The sequence below is a fragment of the Bubalus bubalis genome, chromosome 14 (genome assembly GCF_019923935.1).
Source record: "Bubalus bubalis isolate 160015118507 breed Murrah chromosome 14, NDDB_SH_1, whole genome shotgun sequence".
NCBI lineage: Eukaryota > Metazoa > Chordata > Mammalia > Artiodactyla > Bovidae > Bubalus > Bubalus bubalis.
The window spans coordinates 6721982-6747418 of NC_059170.1; the positions used below are offsets into that span (position 1 = coordinate 6721982).

General features: G+C 48.1%; 2 long non-coding RNA genes across 3 annotated transcripts; one reads left to right on the top strand and one right to left on the bottom strand.

Moving 5' to 3' along the window:
- Positions 1–563: 563 nt before the first annotated feature.
- LOC123329135 lies at positions 564–4878 on the bottom strand. Of its 2 annotated transcripts, XR_006544318.2 has the most exons (3): positions 4746–4878; positions 4078–4279; positions 564–1101 (listed from the first exon to the last, which is right to left on the bottom strand). It is a non-coding gene; the product is annotated as an uncharacterized LOC123329135 (long non-coding RNA). The 2 variants fall into 2 exon arrangements; XR_006544317.2 differs by lacking the exon at positions 4746–4878 and having other exon boundaries at positions 4078–4543.
- Positions 4879–5204: 326 nt separating this feature from the next.
- On the top strand, positions 5205–24317 carry LOC123329136. Its single transcript, XR_006544319.2, has 2 exons — positions 5205–5333; positions 23879–24317. It is a non-coding gene; the product is annotated as an uncharacterized LOC123329136 (long non-coding RNA).
- The last annotated feature ends 1120 nt before the right edge of the window (positions 24318–25437 follow it).

A 25437-nucleotide genomic window follows, 5' to 3' on the forward strand; every position in this document is an offset into this window, starting at 1 on the left:
TTGAGGTCATGATACTTGGGGTTATGACAGTCCTAGTTTTTCATATTTATTTATTTGGCCACATAGGGTTTTAGTTGTGGAGTTTGAACTCTTAGTTGTGACATGTGGGATCTAGTTCTCTGACCAGAGATTGAACCTGATCCCCTGCACTGGGATTTTGTAATCTTAGCCATGGAACTGCCAGAGAAGTCCCTATTTTCGTTTTTTTTTGTTTTTAAAAAGTATTATTATTATCGCCACCCTAGTGGGTTTGAAGTGACATCTCATTGTGGTTTTTTATTTCCATTTCCCTCATGAGGAAGCCCGCTACATTCCTTTTTTTTTTTGGCTGTGTTGGGTCTTTGCCCTGGTGCGTGGACTTTCTCGAGTTGCAGCGCCAGGGCTTCTCATTGGGGTGCACAGGCTCTCGAGTTGGGGTGTGTGGGCTTAGTTGCTCTGCTGCAGGTGGGATATTAGCTCCCCAGCCAGGAATTGAACCTCATCCCCTGCATTGGAAGGTGGATTCTTTACCACTGGATCATGGGGGCAGTCCCACAACAGCCCTATTTTGATTCTGGGCAGAGACTTTACTATCCTGAAGAATGAGAAAGAGGGAAACAGCCTGAGCTGCTGAATCAGCCCCAGAAACTCTTGTTAAGGGAACAGTAAATGTCCTCAGAGCAGTATTACTTCTGGCCAGAAGAATCCCCAGGAGAGCCAAGTTCATGCTCTCAATGGTAAGGGATAAGTTCAATGGTATTAGTGTTCCGAGGCAGCTGTAGTTAATTACCACAACTTTAGTGGCTTAAAGCAACACACATTTACTCTCCTATAGTTCTGGAGGGCAGAAACTGGAAATGAGTCTTGTGGGGCTAAAATCCAGGTGTCTCCGGGCGGGTTCCTCCAGAAGGCTCTATGGAGAATCTCTTTCTTGCCTCTTGCAGCTTCTAGAGGCTGTCTGCATCTCTTGGCGGCATCAGTCTAACCTCTGCAGCCCTTCTCACTTGGCCTTCTCCCTTTTATAAGGAGTCAGGGATTACACTGGACCCACCCAGATAATCCAGGATCATCTCCCCAGCTAAGATCCTTAGCTTGATCACACCTGCAAAGTCCTTTTTCACCCTGTACGGAAATATTGACAAATTCTAGGGATTAGGATGTGAGCATCTTTGGAGGGTCTTCATTCAGCCTATCAATACAAAGATACTGTGCCCCTAACCTACCCGTTAGGGCTTCCCAGGTGGTTTAGTGGTAAAGAATCTGCCTGCCAGTATAGGAGACTCAGGTTTGATCCCTGATTTGGGAAGATTCCCTGGAGGAGGAAATGGCAACCTACTTCAGTATTCTTGCCTGGAGAATCCCATGGATAGAGGAGCCTGGAGGGCATGGGGTCGCAAAGGAGTCGGACCCGACTGAGTGACTAAACAACAACAAACCTATTACTCGTAGTGTGAACCTTGCCAGACCTCTTTCCTGGTCTGGCCTCAGTTTCCCTATCCATAATTAAAGATCCTTTCACTTCATTTACCATCTCTAGGCAGGTGGCCTCAATAGCTCATGCCTCTCTGGGTTCCAGACCTAGTTAGGTACAGTTTGTTCGGCTTTCTGACATGTTCCAAATGTATCTCAGGCTCAGTGTGAGATGCCACCCGTGATCGCCTTTCCCCGTCCCATTCATGCTCCCCTCTTATGTCTGTCTTCTCAGAGAATGGCACCTTCACCCATCTGTTTGTCTAAGTCAGAAATATCCTCTTCCTCATTTCTATCATGTAATCGAATGCCTGTTGATTTCACTTCCTATGTGTGATGTGTTTCGGAAACACGAGTCACCAATTCTCCAACTGGGTGGCCAACAATTCAACTCTGATAGTAACTACCCAGAGTTGGCACAGACCATCTGGGTCAGGAGCTCAGTCCCTGAGACAGGGGAGAGAGAGAGAGAGAGAGAGACTGTGTGTGTGATGCCATCATCTCCATCAGCAGATGGTAGTTGGTGATGTGTCCAAGGTCTTGGAGCAAGTAGAGGGGCTGGTGGGTTGACCAGTTGTCTAGTGGGTTGATCCACTGTCTAGTCCAAGTCCCAGAGTCAGGCTCTTCCCCATGGTGATGCCTGCGTTTCCTCATGTTCATAAAAAGTCGAGGGCCAATTATGCTCATTACCCATTTTACAGATGGAAACACCAAGGCACACAGAGGTTAGTGATTTCTCACCTTGAAAGCGGCCAAGCCAGGACCCAGCCCAGATTTCTGGCACAGGCCCACACTGTAACCACCTGTAATCACCCCCTCGGTAATGAGCCCTTTGAAGAAAGGTGAATCACTTACCTTGGCCGTGCCTCAGTTTTCCTCACTTGTCAAGTTGGACTCTAATAACCCTGCCCCATTGACTCACCAGGAGTGATGAGAGAACAGATCGAGGCCAAGGCTCTGAGAAACTTGCATTAGGAAGGTGCCTTGGCCTGCGAGGAAGCTGGACTTTCAAATCTCTGGGAAAGCCCTGGGAAAACCTAGATGATACATGATACATTCGGATTATAGTCTGATGAGGTAGAACAGAAGGGGTTTGGATAGAGGACTTGATGGCAGCTCCCCCTGGCTGTGGTGGGGGATTGACTGTACGAGAGCAGCAGTGGAAGCAGGGCCACTGAAGAGGCGCCTGTAATAGTTCAGTGAAGAGCTGCAGGATGTTTGGTGTTGGGGTGGATGCGGCTGGACTGCTGGAAGGACCGAGTTGTCATTTACTGTGCTGAGGAAGACCATGGGAGGGGCAGGCTCTGGGGAGATGGAGATTTCTGAAACCTGCATTTCAAGGTCCTGAGACTGGGGGCCGTTCCCACGGCCTTTTTCCATTTGCACGGTGGGTCCCAGAAAGCCCACTCATCACAGCCCTTCCTGATTTCCCAGCTCCAGGGTTTCCTGGGGAGCCTAGCTTGCACTGAATCCTGGATGTTGAGGCTTATTCCTGATAAGAATGAACAGCCCTCACAGTTAAGGAGGGGATGGATTGTTGAAACTCCCATCAGTGGTCCCGAGTCTCCTGGGCCCATTACAGAGCTTTATCTCTGGAGTCAGCTGTCCAGATGCATTTGTCAGAGGTGCTACCTCTCTGAAGGGGAGTGTGAACTTTACAGAGGGGCATTTGCTAGAGGGAAATTCCTGCATCTTCATATGCTGTCACCTGGCATAAAAGAGGGAGGAGCTTCTGTGGACCTGTAGTTTATCACAATGTTGTTGTTGTCAGTCTCTATAAAGAGTCGCAAGCTGACTCATGGACTGTAGCCCACCAGGCTCCTCTGTTCATGGGATTTCCCAGGCGAGAATACTGGAGTGGGTTGTCATTTCCTTCTCCAGGGGTTCTTCCCGACCCAGGGATCGAACCCGAATCTCCTGCATTGTAGGCAGATTCTTTACCACTGAGTCACCAGGGAGGTCCCAGTTTATCACAATAAACACATCTTAATATCCATTACTATTGGCTTCAACATACTGCAGTACCTTCTGAAAGAGCAGTTTATGTGACACTGATGTATTTCTTTAAAAAGAAAACTCATTTATCTAGCTTTTAAAATGAAAACAGAAATACCCATCTTCTAATTATTCACTCCTTTGTGCAATAAAATCTATAAAGCACCTACTAAGTGCAGGGCCCTGGTTAAATAGGAGAGAAATGAATCAGATTTTGTTCTCAGGACACCCCTGACTGGTGGAGGAGGTGAACACGGACATGAATAGCACACAGGGTGGGTGGGTTGGCATGGGACAAGGCTCTGAGGTTTATAGATGGGAGGCATTGCTGGTGGAGAGGGGGGTAGTCCTTGGGTTTCTCTCAGTCCCCTCAGGTCTCTCACAGCCCCCCGGGTCTCTCTCAGCACCCCCGGGTCTCTCACAGGCCCCCCCACCCTGGTCTCTCACAGCCCTCCCTGGTCTCTGACAGTCCCCTGGGTCTCTCACAGCCCCCCAGGGTGTCTCACAATCCCCCCAGTCTCTCACAGTCCTCCCTGGTCTCTCCCAGCCCCCCAGGGTGTCTCACAGTCCTCCCTGGTCTCTCACAGCCCCCTGGGTGTCTCACAGTCCCCGGGTCTCTCACAGCCCCCTCACTTGCTCTGGGCTGGAGTGTCTCCTGTTGCAAATCCCCTCCTGGGAGTCTCCTTACACACGTCCTTCTTCTCTCCCATGGGGGTGATGATCACTGGCTCCCATGGGTGTTTCCCGCACTCTCTTTAGAATGATTGGGGTCCAATACTGCTAGCTTTAGGACTTCAGCCAAAATTCCAAGTCCTCCAGGGAAGTCACCAGTCCACTGGAGGAGAGATCCAGGGAAGAGGAGTCAGAAGCACCTACATAGCCAGTGCTCGGCTTGGTCAGGGGCCAGCGCTGGGGCCCCAGGGGAGTTGTCCCTGCCCAGCCCCACTCTGCCCCTGGGCTCCTGAAGGGGCCATGTGACTGCGTCCAGGTGAGGATTAAACGAGCTAATGCACCGGAGAACTCGGGACCCCAGGCACCAGGTGATAAGTGCCCTGCGAGGTCAGCCTATTGTCGTCAGCGGGTCACTAATCAGGGTCACAGGTGAGTCTGGTCAAGAGGCCTCCCTGGAAACAGGTGTTTGGGTTTAGGAGGAGAGATTTCTGTAGGGACGCTTGGAGATTTAGCCTGTAATCGGCAGCTTTGCTTCCAATAGCTCTCGAGAGACAAGCCATATAAGGTTGCTTATCTTTAAGCTGAGAGCAGAAAGGGCTGTGGGGCCTGGATCCCTGGGATGCTCCCACCTCGAGCTGCTGTCAGGCGGCCAGATGCAGACAGACCTTCCTAAGCTCTGGGCTCAGGGCCCACTGCTCTTTCTCATCCTGCTTCTAAAAAAATAAATAAGTATCCTAAAGCTTCCATTACTGCAGATTCCCTGAGACTCTGCTGTGGGCTAATCTTCAGGTAAAAGCATCAACTTTTCAGGGTTTTTCCTCCTCTGAGCACCCTCTTTTATGTTGAGACCAGGAAGAAACATATGCTCCCTCTCCATGCCGGAAAATGCATCCCTCACACATTCTTAAATCTCCGCTTCCTCCCTATTCTGGCTAAATGTCGAGATTTGTGTTCTCTTTCCCCTTCAGGGCTGGCAGATGCTTAAGTACCTGCAGGCTGTAAAGCAGGTTGTAAACACGAGGTGATGTTGTTATTACGACCATCCATTATAATAACGGCACACTGCCCCCTCCCGCCAACTTGGGCCGCTGTGAGTCATCATTTGCTCATAAATGTTACTGAGCGCCTACTGGATGCCGGGGACACGGTGCTGGCCAGTGTCTCTGTCCTCCTGGAACGTGCATTTGAATGGGGGAGATAGTGAATGTGTGCATGAAGTAAGTGTGGGGTGGAGTCAGACTGCGATGAGTCTCATGACGGGAAGGAGGGCTGACATGACACGTGGGAGGGGTGGCTGGCTTCGGACTGAGGATATGGGAGGCGTTTTGAGGAGGGGCCACTTGAACTGCCTTGTCTTGAGGAGGAGGCAGCTGACAGCAGGCATTCAGGGAAGGTCATTCCTGAAGTTGGGACCTGACCTGGGACAAGCCTGGGGGATGTGGGGGTGCAGCAATGATGGGCCGGGCAGCTGGCCTGCGGGGAGCGTGGGCAGAGACAGGGTCTGAGAGGAGGCAGGGCCTGGCCCGTCAGCCCCATGCCCTGTGTGAGGGGCACTGAAGGGTTTTATGCAAAGAGGCGCTATGATCTGATTCAGGCATTGAAAGGGTTCTTCTCACTGTGCCCCTGTGGAGGAGGGGGGCTCCTGACCAGGCAGGGAAGGCAGGAAGGCTAGGTTGAGGGAGGGGCATTGAGGGTCAGCTGATGCTGGGAGGGGGGGATGAGAAGTCACGTGCTCTGCAAATGGTTGAGTGCTGCCATCTGTGGGACAATGGGCAAGCACTGGCTGTGCCCTCAGTGATGACTGAGGCTGCTCATGTGATGGCAATGAGAGGGATGACCTCAGAGCATCTTTCTCCACCTGCATTTCTGCAGGATAAAGGTCTGAACCAGGGGATCCCAGCAAAAAAACCACATGGAGCTGATAAGGTGAGGAATGAAGGTCACCAGAGTGTCCTCAAATGCATTTGTGTTGGTGATGGTGACGATGATGTCATCTGACACTTTAAGCCCTGCGTCCTACGGGCCGACCCTGCTGAGCACTTCACTGCACCTTCCTGCCCTCATCTGCCCCGTGGTCCTGTGCCACAGGGACTGTCATTATCCTTGCTCTTCAGACGAGGAAACTGAGGCACAGAGAGGTTACATAAAGCCCGAGGTCACACAGCTGGTGAGTGGTGGGCTGGGATTTGGACCCAGAGAAGCCGCCTGCAGAGGCCGTGCTCTCAGCACGCTGACTGTTGGGATGCGCTGTCTTCCTGCACAGAAAAGACTCGGGAACTGTTTTACTCTGTGACCTTTTTGGGTCATATTTCTTGGCATTCCGACACCTGGCCTCCAAAGAGGCAAAATGGAAACACTTCCCCCAGGTGTTTCCTCCTTTCCAGACTCCATCCTCCCCTTCTGTGACCTCCTACTCTCTGCTCCTGGCTCAGAACAGGCAAACCCTGACCCCCAGAGCCTGCGGGGCGGGGCTGCAGAATCGTCAGGGGGTCCGGGCCACCACCTCCAGGTGAGAATGAGCAGGATCTGTCGCTTTACGACCCAGATGGTCTTTACAACCTGGATGGTCTGTGCTCCAGTTCATGCTACACGCTGGGATCCACCTGCAGCAGGGAAAACGAGGGGCTTTGAGCGGTGATTGCTGGATTGAGAGGTTTCTCGGCTCTCACGAGAGACCAGAGAGGCAACAATGGCCCCTCTCAGGGGTCAGGGAGCAGCTGAACCCGAGCCCCACTCTGTGTCTGGGGGACACCCGGCCCCGCTGGGCTAAAGTGGCTTCCTGAGGCTGGTCCATGACCCCCTCACAGAAATGCCTGCTGGGGTGGGGAGGAGCTCGGCGGAGGTTCAGTCCCAGAGCAGTAAAGATGGAAATAATGTCCAGGGTCCAGGCTGTTAGATATTCAAGTGAAGTCTGTCTGAGCTGTGTGGAATCCTGCCGTCTGCACACTCAGGCTGCTGGTGCTGTGTCTACACAGTGTGTCTACACAGCCCGGCAAACCATTCTGACCACACGGAGCCCAGCAGCTGCTCCCGGAGTCTAAGCTGGCTGGAGAGCTGGGTCCTCCTTGGAATTCTGAGGAGTTTATGACTATGCGCCCCACCCCCCACCCCGCCGCTCCATTCACAAAGTCGCACATCCTGAGTAAGCCCGCATCCTGTCTGAGACCCCTCTGGCTTTCGGGGTTCGCTGCACATGGGGCGGGCCAGTGCGGGAGTTTTCTTGGTCTGGCGCCGCCCCTCGGGTGCTGGGAGGGGCTCCTCTGAGGGGAACTCGGGGCCCCGGAGCCCTGGGTCCTTTACTTGTGCTGCAGCCAACGTCGGGTTTCCCTGGGGATCAGGAAGGTGCCTCATGGTAGAGACCACGCCTGTTTCTCCAGTTCCCACCCCTTTCTTAGTGCCTGGCGAGCTCTGGTCTCCCAGGAAGTGGGTTTTTCCTTTGCTCAAATCACTGGTCATGATGTTTGTTCATTTGCTTTTGGGCAGGAGGGTATTGGACTGCCCATCCCATGATCCCATTCCCCCAAGAGGGAAGGGGCTCTGCTCGCCGTTGTATCCCTAGGGCAGGGTCTGGCTCAGTGTGTGTCTGCTGGAATATTAGTAAGTGAATGAGGGATCCTGTCTGCTCCTTTCAACCCAGAGCCTGGCAGAAAGCCTGGCACTCAGTGTGTGCATACGTGCTCAGTGGCTTCAGTCATGTCTGATTCTTTGTGACCCCATGAACTCTAGCCCACCAGGCTCCTCTGTCCATGGGATTCTCTAGGCAAGAATACTGGAGTGGGTTGCCATGCCCTCCTCCAGGGGATCTTCCCAACCTAGAGATCAAACCCACATCTCCTGTGTCTCCTGCCTTGGTAGACGGATTCTTTACTACCAGAGCCACCTGGGAAGCCCATGGCATAAACATTTTCAGTTGAATGAGTGAATGAATGAAACTTCTCAATCTTCTCTCCCCCTGCATCTCTATTGTCTTCCAGTCACCCCTCCCGTCTCACTCCAGCACCTGTTTCCTGACCTTCTTGCTGGATTTGGGTCCCACACCCCCCTCCATGGCCCTGGTCTGACCACCTCCCTCCTGCCTGGATGATGGGTGACTCTCAGCCTTGGTGGCCAAGCGCCGATGCTCCAGCTCTGCAGCCACCTCCATGTGCGAGGCTGACCAGGAGCCCTGTCCGCCCATGTCACTCGCCCCCTGCTGAGCCCGGGGGGTTGCAGAACCTCTTCCGATTGACCCAGGCCGTGGGTCACACTCCTGGGAAGAAGTCCCCCCCGCAGACTGACCTGGTTCCCAGAGTCTAGGATCAGTCACCTACTTGCGTCAGAGCTAAAAATTGTGTTATTTCCCCAAACTCAGCTGCACCTGTAGAGATAGAAACACAAGACAGTCTATTTTTAGCAAGTGACAGACTGCACACATCGAACTATAATTAGCACCTCATTCAAAGGGTGGAGTTTCCAACCCAATGCGGAGAGTTACTGCCCTGGGGGAGTCCCCTCAGCTCAGCATCCGGCCCTGGTGTGTGATGTGGGACAGAGCCCGCTGCACAGAGGGAAGGCCCGGGTCCCCAGGAGTCCCGGGAAGAGGGCAAAGTCATTTGTGGGTGGTGCTTCCCACGAATGCTCCCCACCGTTCTCCTTCTGGCCTGTCGTTTTGCCAACCCCAGCGTCAGGATGTGTTGCTTAGCAATCAAATTTCCTCCTACCTTCTCCCGCCCGATCTAGCTCCATATCAAGACTTCTGTCTGAGTAGTTATTTTATTGAGGTCTTCCCCCCAGTTTGGTAGCTCCATTTTCCAAGCCCAACTGGCTTCTCAGTATAATTTTCCCACAGTTGTGGAAGTTCTGCTACTCTGAGCAATTCTCATCCCACTGGTGCGTGCTCAGTCACTCAGTCGTATCTGACTCTTTGTGGCTCCATGGACTTTAGCCTGCCAGGCTCTTCTGCCCATGGAATTTCTCAGGCAAGAATACTGGAGTGGGTTGCCATTTCCTATTCCAGGGCATCTTCCTGACCCAGGGATCGCCTGCACAACTGGTAAGAGATGTATTTTCTCCCCATCAGCACTTGTGATCATTACCATGGGCACCTCCTGAGTGTCTGCTCTATGCCAGGCTTTGGGCTTGTGTCTTTTCCTTATGATCTCATTATTCTGCACCAGAACTCCATGAGGTGGGGCCTGTTTTCCCATTTTACAGATGAGGAAGCTGAAGATGGTTCAGGAGAAGGGACTTGATGGTAAGTGAGGGAATTGGAATTTGCCTGGTGCCATCTCATCCTGCAGCCCAAGCTCCTAACCGTTGCTCACTGGTCAACCAATTGAAATCATCACCGAGATACCATCTCCACTTTGCCACACCCACACATCACCAGGAAAATCCCTTACTCCAGGGGTGGGCACATGTGTTCTAGGAAGGGTCCGAGAGTAACTCTGAGGCTGGGTGAGGCACCTGGTTTCTATTGTGGCTTCTTCACTCTTCTCCGCTGGAGACAACATGTAAATAAACCAGCATGGCAGTGTTCCAGTAATGTTTCATTTACACAAACAGGTAGTTTGCTGAATATTCACTGAATGTTTTGCTTTAAGCCCATGTTTGTTTTCACTAAAAGACTTTGATTTGAAAGGGAAACCATATCCCAGTGTAAATGGAAAGCCAGCATGCTTTGCTGCAGGAGGACGGTAACCATAGAAATAAAAATACACCTAAACAGAGGGGCTGCGTTCTGCACTAAGCCCAGGGCCTGTTGTTTTTTTGTTGTTGTTGCTGTTCCAAAGGATGATAAGAGAGGCTTAGAGATGTGCTGAAGACATCTTAGCACCAAATCAAGATGTTGTCTTTGAAGTCACTGGAAGAGGTGAGAAGAGTCCGTACAGGAGGCAGTGTTTGTCTCGTGAAATGACCCCTTGCGTTGCCGTTTGTGAAGCTCTAAAGCTGGAGAGGGGAGCTGGGAGGGGTGGGAAGCAGTGAGTCGGGGGACCCTATGCCGGCAGCTGGGGGGTGCGGGACTCACAGGACAGTGGATGTGGCCTCAGAGCTGGCTCCCGGAGCTCTGTGGGGCCACTGTGGTCCCAGCCAGAGCCGGCACCCTCGGGTATACAGCTATCAGCTTCTGATCCAAGGGCAGGGTGAAGGTGGCTTTTAAGTTTTCTTCTGCCAGAGGAATTCCCTCTACAACAGCAAGAAATGAGTAACCTTGATTTCCCTTCATCATGGCTCCTTTTCCTTCTCATTTTTATACTTCATCTTGCTCTTGCTTACTTTCTCCTATATTTGTATACTACTACTACTAAGTCACTTCTGTCATGTTCGACTCTGTGTGACCCCATAGACGGCAGCCCACCAGGCTCCCGCATCCCTGGGATTCTCCAGGCAAGAACACTGGAGTGGGTTGCTATTTCCTTCTCCACCTATATTTGTATATTTACACACATATATTTTGCCTCTTTTTTCAAAAAGAAAAATCACATATTTTGGTTATCTTTTATTTCCAGCAACTACCTCCTCATCTTCTTCCATGAACAGCCAAACAAAGAATTAATTTAGATTTTTCTGCAACGTCAGGGCCGTTTATGAAATGACTGTCTTGTGGAAGCCCTTAATTTAGTGACCTTCTGCTCTTTGCGTCCTTGATAAATGCCTTGTGTGTTTTCCTTGCGTGTGGCGATCTTAACTGTGTTGGTAGTTTCAGGTGTCCTTCCTTACACTGCCCCGAACTCAAAACCTCATCTCCACCCCGTCCCACAACCCCCTCTTGTCTCTGCTGGGAGCGTTCCCTCTGGGGTCTCCTGGTTTGGTCTGTGCTTCTTTGCTGTCTGACATCCCCATGTTTTCTTCCCCAGGCACTTTAGATTTGATGAAATTCTTGAGTACTTCAGGTAATAACTAGTGAAGAGGAAGAAAACAGTGAGGTGTATTTTGCGGTGGACAGTGGAGGTGAGGTGGGGGCCGTCTTTGGCTGCTAACGCTGGGACTCTGATGCTCGTCCTAAAGTTTGGTCATTAGGATGATAGAAAGTTCTGGAAGCATGTCCTGGATTCTGGCAGCCTTGAAATGTACTTCCATCCCACATCCCTGGGAAAGTGTTATTGAGATGTTCCCAGTGAAATGATGAAAATTGAGTTGCTTTAGGTCAGTAACACGAGTGTGGCCATGACTGAGGAAGCAGGGGCTGACTGGCTTCCTTTCCTTGTGGGGACTGAAGGTAAATCATGTGAGTTAGCAGGTTGTGGGATCAAGGACCACCTGGCCCCTGTGAGTAGTGGGTGAGGGTGCTGGAGACCCCTCTCCTCCTCGGGGAAGACCTCCAGGGGGCAGGGCACCTGCACAGTCCCCAGGGGTCCGGGCATTGGCTGGGCTGTGGGAGCAGGAGCATCACGGAGCGAGAATCACTCCAAGAAGGAGGGAGGACTTTCCTCACTGCCCTTTTCCAACGAGCCGCAGCAGATTCCTCTTTAGTGGGTGGAAGATGGACGATTTCATTATTTGTGGCACTCAGCAATCAATCTGGGAGTTTGGGCACTTCCCCTTCCGCTCACTGTTATCCATCACGTTTAATCATTGGTCTCCCTCCAGGAGCCGGGCGCTGGGCAGGGCAGCTGTCCCTGACTTGACAGTTTTTACTTTTTAGGGGGTGTGGGGAGGGGCCAGGCACAAGAGGAAACAGGGCTGGGAGAGAGGGTGGGCTGGGTCAACTGAAGCTTCAACAGAGGCCAGGGAATGGCTGATGAAGAAGATTACAGGAGGGACCCTCTTGAGGCCACAAAGACTGGCCCTATTGCCAAGAAAATCCCTCATGGGAGGGAGGAGGTGGAATGCAGAAAAGAAAAGAAATAGCCAGAATTCTCTGCCAAGGGAATGTTGCAGATTTTAATTGAAGATGAAATGTGTTCTTGTTTGTGTACAACTAATTTTCCTCCCAAATGAAGGGTTTTGTCTAACATGCGAGTGTTTCAATAGCAACCATGTAATTAAGGTAGCATGTGCCTCTTGAGTTTCTGAAGCAGGCTGTTTGTGTTAACGTGCTGGGGAAGCAAGCCTGGCTTGAGCTGCTTCCTGGGTCCAAGAAGGAAAAAGCAAAAAGTCAAAGAAAACACCTCCAAATAGGGACTTGGCTCCAGACGCGATGACGTCATCTGGAAAAAGCGAGCGGGTTCCCTGAATGCAGGGGCCCTGGAGTCCTGCTCTGGTTAGAAGAGCTGTGAGAGGAGAAGGGGGCTTGTATCCAGAGATTGTGCGTATGGGATCAAAACTCACATGTCTATAGAAGGCTCCTCCCAGGGAGGAGGTGTCCATGAGGGTAGCTGGTTCAGTGTGTTTTTTCAACACAATTGTGTTTTGCTTGCATAGTAAATCAGAGCTCTCATTTTTCTTGAAACACTTGGCTTTTTCGATTCGTCTTTTGTTGTTTTTAGCAAAGAAAGAGACGGGTAGAGAGGTTTGTTTACAAAAAAAAAAAAAAAGCCCAGCTGTCAGAGAATATAAGTAATAATGACTGTTAGGGCCAACAGACAGTGTTGGGCACTGTGTCAAGTTCAGCTGCGCGCTCAGCCCATTGAGGGCAGCCGTGACCTGCTCAGCTCTTAAGTTGCCTGATAGAAGGTGCATCCAGCCTGCTTTGCCTTGAGTTTTCAGAGGAAATGAAATCTAGATTTTAATGTGAAATCGTGCTTATTTTTCCCCAGCTTTATTGAGGTACAATTGACAACTGAAATTTCAAGATATTTGAAGTGTACAGTGTAATTATCTGATATACATATATTGTGGAATCGTCTCATTTTTAATGTTAAGAACCAATTGCACAGATCAGTGAATTGAGGACTGCTCAAACAGGTCTCTCGGCAGGATGTAGCCTCAGGTTGGTCACTTGCTGGCTGGGGTAGACTGATCACCTGCATGCTTTAGTAGCAAAATTTGCGTCTAACTTTGGTGAATGATTCATTTCATCTGTCTTGGACTCAATTTTTCCACCCACAAAATCAGCTGCCATGGGTTATGTTTAATATTTTATTTTTTATTTATTTGATTGTACTGGGTCTTATTTAATCATTGTGGCATGTGAGATCTTTGATCTTAGTTAAGGCATGTGGGATCTAGTATCCTGGCCCCTTGCAATAGGAGCAGAGAGTCTTAGTCAATCTGACTCCTTTATTCTGTAGGTTTGGTTTGTGTGGGAAATATCTCAACAGCCCTAATCAGAATGTCTGTAAGATCTTTATCCAATGTCTGTGGGCTCTGACTTAATTAGGAGTTAGCTTTGGCTACTCTGATAGAGACTTTGGCTTATACAAGTGTGCCTGCTCAGTGGCTCAGTCGTGTCCAGCTCTTTGTGACCCCAGGTACTATAGGCTGCCAGGCTCCTCTATTCATGGAACTTTCCAAGCAAGAATACTGGAGCAGGTTGCCATTTCCTACTCCAGTAGGTCTTCCCCACCTAGGGATTGAACCCATGTTTCTTGTGTCTCCTGCACTGGCAGGCAGGTTCTTTACCACTATACCACCTAGGAAGTCTGTACAAGATAGAAGTTTATTTATCATTCATGAACAGCTGAGCTGGTATAGCAGTTTTGGCCCATGAAGCTGTCGGGGGACTGGGCTTCTTCTATCTTTTTGCTCTGTTACACCAAGACCGCTGGTTTGACCCATTTGGTCCAGATGCCCCACACTTGCCTGCATTTCAACACTGAGAAGAGAGGAAAGGAAAAGAATAGGGTACATAATTCCCTTCATGGGCACAGATTGGCAGGGGTACCCCTCACCTGTATTCATGTTCCACTGGCACTCGTTCAGCTGCTCAGTCATGTCCCACTCTTTGAGACCCCATGGACTGCAGCACGTCAGGCTCTGCTGCTCTCCACTGTCTCCCAGAGTTTGCTCAAACTCATATCCATTGAGCCAGTGATGCCATCCAACCATCTAATCCTCTGTTGCCCCCTTCTCCTTCTGCCCTCAGTCTTTCCTAGCATCAGGGTCTTTTCCAATAAGTTGGCTCTTCGAATCAGATGGACAAAGTATTGGAGCTTCAGCTTTAGCAACAGTCCTTCCAATGAATGTTCAGGGCTGATTTCCTTCAGGATTGACTGGTTGGATCTCCTTGCAGTCCAGGGAACTTTCAGGAGTCTTCTCCAGCACCACAATTCAAAAGCATCAATTCTTTGGCACTTAGCCTTCTTTATGGTCCAACTCTCATATCCGTACATGACTACTGGAAAAACCATAGCTTTGACTGTACAGACGTTTGTTGACAAAATGATGTCTTTGCTTTTTAATATGCTGTCTAGGTTTGTCACAGCTTTCCTTCCAAGGAGCAAGCTTCTTTTAATTTCATGACTGCAGTCACTGTCTACAGTGATTTTGGAGCCCAAGAAAATAAATCTGTCACTGTTTCCACTCTTTCCCCTTCTATTTGCCATGAAGTGATAGGACCAGATGCCATGATCTTAGTTTTTTGAATGTTGAGTTTCAAGTCATTTTTTCACTTTCCTCTTTCACCCTCATCAAGAGTTTCTTTAGTTCCTCTTCCCTTTCTTCCATTAGAGTGGTATCATCTGCATACCTGAGGTTGTTGATATTTCTCCTGGTAATCTTGATTCCAGCTTGTGATTCATTCAGCCCAGCGTTTTTCATGATGTACTCTGCATATAAGTTAAATAAGCTGTATTTACCTGACCACAAATCACTGCAAGGGAAGCAGACTTTGCTGGTGGCTCAGTGGTTAAGACTCCATGCTTCCAATGCAAGGGGCATAGGTTCCATCCCTGGTCATGGAACGAAGAGCCCACATGCTGTGTGGTGTGGTCAAAAAAGGAAAAAGAAAAACAAACAACAACAACAAAAAGCCAAAAAGCAAATCACTGCAAGACAGGCTTAAAGTTGTAGTCCTAAGTCTGTGCTGCCAAGTGTTTCTGTTACTAAAGGAAGAAGGGTTGTACAGATAATGAGGGTAGTTACTGTAAGCAGATAAGGTGGCCAACTCAGTGTAAAACAAACAAACAAGATCCTAATATCGTAACTGACATTCTCAATTAGCTTTCAGTTTTATTTCTGACCAATGGAGATTAGTTTTTTTGTTTTCAACTTAGTGCTTCAATATTATGTCCCAAATCTCAGTAACTTCTGTTTTTCCTTCATGATTTTGGACACACTGTGTATCAACTGAATTATTATTTGCTTTATATTTTATTCTAAGTTGACGCAATATTTTTTCAAAATAAATTTATTTTAAAAAGAAATTTTGGTGAATGATAATGAAAATACAACATCAAAATTGGAGGGATGCAAGTAAAGGAATGCAAAGAGGAGAATTTATAGTTTAAAATGCAGATGTTATAAAAGAAGATAAAAAAATCAATGACTTAAGATTCCACCTTAAGAAAAAAAGATGAAAGCAAGCACTAGATAAGTAAAATTAAGTAAGATAAGGAACTAAAGCCAATAAAATAGAAAACAGAAGTTAATAGAGGAAATTAACAAAGCCGAAAGTTCAAAAGCGATATGGCACATACACACAATGGAATATTACTCAGCTCCCAGCCACTAAAAAGAAATGAAATTGTGCCATTTGCAGAGACATGGATGGACCTAGAGGCTGTCATACAGAGTGAGTAAGTCAGAAAAAGAAACAAGTATTATATATTAATGCATATATGTGAAATCTAGAAAAATGGTACAGATGAACCTATTTGCAAAGCTGAAATAGATACACAGACTTAGAGAACAAACATATGGACACCAAGAGGGGAAAGTGGGACGTGGGATGAACTGGGAGATTGGGATTGACGTGTATACACTACTATGTATAAAATAGGTCACTAATGAGAACTGCCAGCATAGCACAGGAAGCCCTACTCAGTGCTCAGTGGTGACCTAAATAGGAAGGAAATCCAAAAAAGAGGGGATGTATGTATATGTATAGCAGATTCACTTTGCTGTACAGTAGAAAATAACATTATAAAGCAACTATACTCCAATAAAAATTTAAAAAGAAGATTGCAGAATTGATAAACCCATAACTAACATTTTTCTGCATCTTGGTTTTATCACTCAATTCCTGGTAGAAATACTTAAAATCACCTTCAATAGCTCTAAATTAAAGCAGTTCTTTACAACGGCTGTGCAACATTCCACCAGGTGGATATACTTGCAAAGCATTCAGCCACTCCATTATTAAAGAGAATTAATGTTTTTTTCTGGATCCAGGCCACTTAAAACTATACTGTTGTGACATCCTTATGTCTATTGCTACAAGGTGTAGTTTAGTTTTACTTCTATGGGATGTATTGCCAACAAGTTGTGAGCTCAGAAGAGGTTTATTTTCCCATGGATTTTCTCTTTATAGCCGTTGCCTCTTTTTCTTGTCAATTTATAAGAGTTCTTTTGTATATTGAACTATATTAAGTGAATTCTTCATCTATTATTGACTTGCAAATACTTTTACAGACATATATAGAGACTTTGTGTAATCATTTTACATACAAAAGTTCCAAATTTTAGTATTTTCAATATGTCTTCCCCCCACCCCGCCCCCTGCCTTTTTGTGCTTTCAGGGTTATCTGTCTTGCTTTGTAAAGTCTTGCCAGCCTCTCCAAGTTGTAATTGCAGAATCTCAGATTTTCTTGTAAAATTTTTATGCTCTTGAAGCTGGGGCCTGTTTCTGTTTTCTGCTGCATCTCAGGAACCACAGCTGTGTCTGACACATAGTTGGTCCTCCTGACATATGTGCAGAATGAATGAGTCAAAGTTCTGAGATCTGCATCTTAGGCTGTAGAGCAGGAGGTTGAGCATCCTTAAAAGTCCCCAACTCTAGACCGAATGATCTGACTTCGCCATCTTGCAGACCTTCCTCCCGTCGCTTTCTTGGCTGGGTCTGCTTTCTCAACAGCAGCGCCGCTACAGAGTGACTCTGACTCATGGATAAAAGCTCCTGTTCCAGCAGGTGCTTGGCGGATGCCCTTTGATGTTGTCGTAACCACAAATGCTGATGGCAGCCCTGATGGTAATAGTACAATTACCCTGGCTGTCTTGCTTGATGGGACCACCAAGAGCCCACAAATTGCTCCTGAGTGTGCCTCTCTAGTGACAGATTATTCTGAAACCAGCCCACCTAGTTTGATCCAGAGAAGAAAACAGCACATCTATGTACTTTTCTTTTTTCCTCTTGGTGGAGAAATTGCAATCATCTAGAAGTCATCTGATGGTCACCCAAATGCCGGAGACCCTGAGGACCCAGAATCCTGAGCATTGTCTCCATCCTTGAAGGCCAGGGTTCATCTCTGCATCCCTAGCACCAGCACAGGGCCCGGCGTGAGGCAGAGCTCAGAGCAGGGAGTGTGTGTTGGCAGCCCAGGTGAGGTCAGACAGGAGCCTGTAGGACGTCCCACAGGATGGGTGAGTGTGACTGTTTCCCGAGAGATTAAGGCCAGGATTTCTGCAAACGGAGGCTCTGCTCAGCCCATCGTAGTCAGGGAGACTTGTCATGTCTGTTCATCTGTCATCTCGATGTTAATTCTTAGTTAAAGTGGTGTTTACCATATTTTTCTTTTGTAAAGGATCTTTTCTCCCCCTTTATAATTGCTAAGTAACATGTAGGGTGATACTTTGGGATCTTGTGTTCCCCAAAGTGGTTTCCCTCAATGGTTTTAGGGTTCACGGATGGCCTGCACCTGAATCAATTATTACATTTTCCAATTCTATCTTTCCTTAGACACATCAGTTGGCATTATTCAGAACAAATGGCCCCTGGCCCTCAGTCATCTTTTTTAAAAATAACTAGTTTTGGTTGTGCTGAGTCTTCGTCGCTGCCTGGGCCTTCTCTAACTGTGGTGCGTGGGGGCTGCTCTTCACTGTACAGCGTGGGCCTTCTCATTGTAATGGCTTCTCGTTGCAGAGCAAGGGCTCCAGGTGCACAGGCTTCAGTAGCTGTAGCGCTGGTTTAATTACCTCAAGGCCCGTGGGGTCTTCCCAGACCAGGAATCGAACCCATGCTCCTTGCATTGGCAGGTGGATTCTTAACCTCTGGACCACTAAGGAAGTCCCAGTCATCTTTTAATATCACTATGAACTCATAGATTTATAGAAAAAATATTCAATGTGTTCCTATCCATTTCCATGCTTTTTTTATGCTCAGATGTTTTGACATTGTCTAGGAGAAGCCCTTTGTCATAGTTTCTGTTTCCTTTGACCCCTTCCCATCATCTCTGAGCACTTCCTGGCTCTATGGTACAAAGCAACTGTCTGGAATCTTCAAAAATGTCAACATTATATGAGACCAAATACACATTGTTCCATATTAAAGAGAACGAAAGAATCATGACAACCAAATACAGTGTGTGATCCTGAAATGAAAAAAAAAAAAGCACTAAATTTGGACTGTCTAGAGTATAGTACTGTGTCAACATTAACTGTCTTGAGTGTGAAAATGGTATTGATATTATGTAGGAAAATGTCTTTCTCCTTAGATACTGTTTAGTATTTAGTATTCCTAAACACTCCTTAGTGTTTAGGAATGAAATATTGTGGTCTCTGCACCAGTGTCTCAAATGGTTTAGACAGAAAAGACAGACTACACACACATGCACACATACACACAAGCATCCACACTCTATAAATAATGCTCACAGAAAGAGAAGACCAATGTGTCACCTGGTATTGCCAGCTGGTGAATCTCGATGAAGGGTATGTGGATGTTAACTGTATGACTGTAAACTATTTTTTATAGGTTTGACGTTGAAAGAAATAAGTTAGGGGAAAAATAAAGCAAAAAAAAAAAAATTCAGAAGGGATTGTGGTCAGGATCGTGGGTAGCCACCATGTCCTAGGCTGGAGCTGATGCTATGACATGAGGAACTAGCCAGGTTTTTTTTAACCTCCAAATATTACATCTAGACAGATTTGAAGAACAATTCTCTCTCTTATTGAACAGAAAGAGCTAATGAGGGTGCTTCTCAGGTGACTCAGTGGTAAAGTATTCACTGGGATCAAACCAGTATTTCCTGCATTGGCCACTTGTCTGGGAAGATTCCACGCACCATGAGGCAACTAAGCCTGTGCGCCACAACTCTTGAGCCTGTGCGCTATAGAGCCCACGTGCCGCAACTACTGAAGCCCATGTGTCCTAAAGCCTGTGCTCCACAGCAAGGGAAGCCACTGCGATGAGAAGCCCGAGCACAGCAACTAGGATAGCCCCTGCTCACCGCAACTAGGCAAAGCCTGAGCGCAGCAACGAAGACTAGAGCAGCCGAAAGATAAAATAAGTAAATGAAATTATTTTTTTAAAAAGAGCTAACAAGGAAAAGAGGTAGGGTGGGACGGAGTGGGTGAAGCTTTAACTAAAGGCAGGAATTTGTTAATTGGATGTCTGAACCTGGCACTGTGGTTGGTTATTTCCTCTTACGTTACTTATATAGGTCCAACAGACAAGAAAATCAAGACATAGAGAAGTCACAAACTTGTTCCTGGTAAAACCCCATCATCTCAGATAAAGGTGCCAGTAGAGAAATCTAATTAATTAATTTGATCATAAGGAGAAAGAAACAAAAGCTTCCTGAATAGAGATTTTTAAAGACTGGAGTTTATCTGTTTTGCTATCTTTGTAGCAGGAAGGGTTGGGTCCTTTGGGCTGAAACATCTGTGGTGACACCTGGAGCTCTCACTGAGGCTGATCCTGGACTCCGAGGGCAGGGCTGGGAAAGCGGTAACGTCCTCTCTGCCGGATAAACAGTTTGGGTGCTGCCCTGGTGCACCTTCTTCAGCAGGTAGCTCCTCCCCTTCACTTTACAGCGGGAAAAGAGGCCCGTGGGGACACAGCCTGCTGGGCTGAGCCCATGGGTGGATAGTGGGTCTGGCTTGGACGGCCTCCAGGCCCCTGCCCAGTGCTGCATGGGAGTCAAAGCTCCATGAGCAGAAACTAACGGGCTGCTTCCTCCGTTTGAAAAGCTCGTAAGACTGTTACGAGGCACGCAGGTTTCTGGTTTCTATTGTAATACGATGCAGTGGCTGGCGTGTGAGAATTAGGATGTTTTATTTGCGGTGAACGGGTGGGGATACTGGAGTAGGAAATGAGAACCCTCTCCAGTATTCTTGCCTGGAAAACTCCATGGACAGAGGAGCCTTACGGGCTACAGTCCACGGGGGTCACAGAGTCAGACACTGCAACTGCGCATGCACACGGGTGGGGCTGTATTTCACCCTCCCCCGGCCCCGCACTGAGGGCATGTTGCCATGGACAGCTTGGGGAGCAAGTGACCAGAGGAGCCCCATCCCATCCGCTTTTCAGCTACAGAGATGATTCGGCATGGGGTGGGATCTGTCGCTTGAATTGAAGTTTTGACTCTTCACTCTTGTCTTTTTGTGTGTGCTTGGCCCTCAAAGAATAGGCCTGTTTATTACAAACTAACATCCCCTTTCCTCGTGTAAGAGGTGAATTCAACTGGAAGTCCGAGATCGGTGAACAGCTCAGCGTCTGATTGCTCCCGAGGCAAATCAGCCAGGCTCCTCTGTCCATGGTGTTTTCCAGGCAAGGATACTGCAGTGGGTTGTCATTTCCTCCTCCGTTATCCCCACCCGTTCATCCCAAATAAAACATGCTGATTCTCATGTGCCAGCCACTGCATTGTATTAATAATACAGAAGAATGTGGAAACTGCATGCATCGTAACAGTCTTGGGCCACCTCCTAGCACTCAGTGAGCACATCCCTGTAAAGACTGACCATGTGCTCCAGAACAAGGCCAAGGAAGGGTTGGCTAGCGGACAGGTATTGAGGAGCAGAGGTGGAGCAGAATTTAGTTTTGCTTTTTCTAGAAAAAGCTTTTAGTTCAAAGAGGTGGTTGAGAGCAGGAACTCTGACGGTGCCAGTTACTGGCTGGGCAGCCTTCCTGTGCCTCCATGCTCTCATCTGTAAAATGGGGATAAGTAGTACCAGGATCCATGGAGGACTGAGAAATTTAATACGTGTAGGGTACTGAGAACAGCACTTGCCCAAAAGTAACTCCCAGGAACATGTTTGTTAAATTGCAAACTGTGCTGTGAAGCTTTGGTACTCAGTTCAGTTGGATTTGCCTCAGATGGCCTTTTACCCGTTTGCATCATCCTCAGATAATAAAGTGGGGAAGGCGATGGCACCCCACTCCAGTACTCTTGCCTGGAAAATCCCATGGACGGAGGAGCCTGGTGGGCTGCAGTCCATGGGGTCGCGAAGAGTCGGACACGACTGCGCGACTTCACTTTCACTTTTCACTTTCATGCATTGGAGAAGGAAATGGCAACCCACTCCAGTGTTCTTGCCTGGAGAATCCCAGGGACAGGGAAGCCTGGTGGGCTGCCGTCTATGGGGTCGCACAGAGTCGGACACGACTGAAGCGACTTAGCAGCAGTAGCAGCAGCAGATAATAAAGACCTCAAGCCATTACATGTGGTCCTTGCTGGGAAGGAAAGGGACCATGGTGTCATAAGAGGAGCCTGGGGGCCTGATCTAGACCCTGGGCCAGGATGGGAGGATGATGTGAGACACAGAAGAATCCCCCAAGGAGGTAATGTTTCATCTGAGACAGGACAGGGGAGCTGCAGGTGACTAGGTGAGGAACTCGGGTTGGGGAGGGGAACATTCCAGGAGTTGGGGGTGGATAGCATGTGCAAAGGCCCTGAGTGCTGGGAGCCCGGTATGTCCTGCCAGGACCAAGAGCACACAGAGGTGGGAGGTGAGACTGGCAAGGGGCAGGGACCTGGGGAGTCAGGGCTCTAACCTAAGGGAGCTGTAGAAACCTCTGGAAGGTTTGAAGCAGGGGTATGATGATTCAGGTCAGATTTGCCCTTCAGATGTTTCCAGTTATAACAGGAAGTTCTTGTCTAGGGCTATTATTGTCCACCTGATTCCTCATCACAGCCTGGTTCATAGCTCAGAATCTGGGTGGGATGGCAGAGCTCAGTTTTAGGGCCTCGGTCACATCTCAGGAGAAAGTTGAAGAGACGATCAGGAAATATGCAGCAGGAACCCTTGGTGTGGCCAGCAGAGGTCTGAGACTCAGTCTGCAATGGGACTTGTCTGGACCCAGCCTGATGATGGGTTTGAGGAGAAGCCTCAGGACCATCTGCAGTCACAGGGGCCATGGAGGGACCAGTGAAGGGTCAGGATGGAAGCCCCTGGCTTTGGGAGTGTCGGCTGGTGAGCACCGGCTGGCTGGGAAGGTCAGATCCCGCCAGGGCTGCAGGTTTACACGGGGACCCGGGAGACACAGGTGATCTCTGTGCGAATACCTTTGGTGCCCACGGTTCACATCTCCGAAGTCCATGGGGTCGCAAAGAGTCAGACACGACTTAGCCACTGAACAACAACAAAAGTGTGAAGTTATTACAATTCCTCGAGGGGATAAACCCCTGCCTGTCTGTTTCATCTGTGCTTATTGTGGCTGAATTACCTATTTCATTAATTAACACAAGTAGTATTTGCAGTAAAAAAAAGAGAATTAACTAAAAAGAGGGGAAGCAGTAGAATTCCATCACGGGGACGTTTATGGATAATTAAGGGGCCGACACAGGGCTGCTCGCCAGTGAGGCCCTCCCCCTCCGCCTGTTGCCTCCCCATCACGGCACAGGCATGGCTTTGTTTTTGAGCATGAAGAGTCTCTTAATTAAATCTTATTTGTCAAGAAGGCGAGATGTATTTGTGTTTCCTCTGGCTCTCATTGTTATAAACTTTACAGTGTTTTCTCTGAAAAATGCTCCTTTTCGGCTTGACAGAGCCGGGCTGTCTGCCTGTCTCTCTCCTATTGTGAGAGGAAATGCTATAAGTTCTTTGTCAGGTAATCAATTATCCTCCTTAAAGGATCCCCGAAGTCATCATCTGAAAATTACAGCTTCTGAAAAATAGTAAAATGCCCACTTTAACATATTGTCACTTGTCGGAGTGGTTTCGCCTCCCCCTCAGAGTCATTAAGCCTGTCAATTGCCCGTGTTAATGACCTCTGGCTCTAAACGTGGTCCCTTCTGCCCATCACTTCTGGGGCTTCGATGCTGACACTGTATCTCGCTCAGCTTCTCAGATGCTCTGTAATGATGCCCAATTAGTAATGTATTCTTCCCTTTCTCCATCTCACTCTAATTGCTCTAATTTATGTCCCTGGATAATCCTCCCTCCATGCATGTCATCTGTACCTCTGTGGAGTAGGAGGGTCTCAAGTTCAAGGTTCCTGGTCGGTAAATAGCAATCAAAACAATTTTGAGTTCACGGACATCCTTTGCAAGCAACATTAAGTGCCCCATCAAGAAAACAGGACCTTGGTATTGTTGGTGAGTAGCAGATAATTTATGAGCTTGTCAGCATAATCCATAGTCCCTGATCTGTATCAATATGAAGTAAGAAACCATTTAAGAGAAGATAGGAAAACATGGCACACACCCTCCCCCTCCTCCTCCCGTTTGACATCGACTCATTCATGTATGAAATTGAGTCTTTGTGATGGTGAAGCATTAAAGATCCTGTGTAGTCAAATTAATATTATGGAGCCAGAGAGTGGAAGGGCTTCCCTGGTAGCTCAGATGATAAAGAATCTGCCTGCAAGGCAGGAGACCCAGGTTCAGTCCCTGGGTTGGGAAGATCCCCTGGAGAAGGGAATGGCAACCTACACCAATATCCTTGCCTAGAGAATTCCATGGACTGAGGGGACCGGCAAGCTACAGTCACAAAGAGTCGAACACGACTGAGTGACTAACACTAGAACTAGAGAGTGGAAACAGGTTATTAAATGTCCTCTACTTTGCTTTCCTTCCAACAGAAAGAATAAAACAACAGAAGGCTTAGTTGCAAGTGTGAATTCATGTCCAAGGATTCATGAAAGCATCATAGACTGAGAAAGGGAAAGATGGGTAGATGTCCCAGAAAATTCAGGTTAAAAAGACTTTTATTGGAAGCGTCATAGGCATCCAGGAACACCTTGTAGAGTTTATCTCTCCTTTCTTCTTCTGGAAGAACCTCAGGGGTCATGCCAACATTTAGTGGAAATGTCAAAGCATCACTGAAGTTCCTTAAGCCAAGGACAAGTGTTCAGGTTCCAGCCCTGCCAACGCCTGTGGTTTCACTTCCCTGCCAGCCTGTGGACTTATTCAAACAACTCACTTGGTGCATCTCAGTTCTTCCCTCGAAGAATTGATGCTTTGGAACTGTGGTACTGGAGAAGACTCTTGAGATTCCCTTGGACAGCAAGGTGATCAAACCAGTCAATCCTAAAGGTAATCAACCCTGAATATTCACTGGAAGGACGGATGCTAAAGCTACAATACTTTGGCCACCTGGTGTGAAGAGCCAACTCATTGGAAAAGATCCTAATGCTGGGAAAGATGGGGGCAGGAGGAGAAGGGGACGATAGAGGATGAGATGGTTGGACAGCATCATAGACTCAGTGACATGAATTTGAGCAAACTCTGGAAGATAGTGAAGGATAGAAAAGCCTGGTGTGCTGCAGTCCATGGTGTAGCAGAGTCAGACACGACTGAGCAACTAGCAGTATACAATTTATCTGTTCTTCAGTGAGCTTGGGGGATCATGGTAAAGAAGTGGGGGACTCTCTGCTGACCCTGCATCCCACACTGGGCGGCAGATCCATCCTTGAAGGGAGATTGGGACAGCACGTCTCCTTGCCCTGGACCAGACTGGAGACGGGCACCAGGGGCTAAGGTTGCATCCCAGGCTTTTCCTCTGGCCAGCTGTGTGTGTGTGAACAGACCAGACCTTGGAGTCAGTTTCAGATCCCATAAAATAAAGTCTATAAAATGGAAAGAACTGAATCGCACTGACTCTAAGGTGCACCTCGTTCATATCTGTTGAGTCTGGTGGTGTCACATAACTGATGGAGTCTCATTGTTGCATCGTAATCTACTTGTCAGTGTTTTATTTCTGAGTGACACGTAAAACAATGATGCATCATCTGGTCAATGTTGTCTTCGATGTGTGAAATGCAGCATCATCTGACATTGACCAGCTCTCATGAAGGTCAAATGTGACCGTGTGGGGAGGAGAAGCCTTTGCAAATTATAAAATGCCTCTCAGCTCTAAGGAGCATCCTTGGCAGACGTAACGTGCCTCTTCTCCAAACCTCAAGCTCCTCGTTCTTTCATTGAGGATGGTGGACCCGGGATGGTAAGATTTTCTCTGCTGGGTGATGTCTCAACAAACCCAAGGCCAGGCCTGGCCACTTTGAGCAGAATTCTCCTGGATGAATGGAGATGAAAGCCCCAGATGAGATGTCTCTGAGGGACCTTCCAGATCTGACATTCTAGGATGGGTGAGGGTCTTCCTGAGGACTTGAGGAGAGGGCAGAGGTAGAGGCCGGCAATG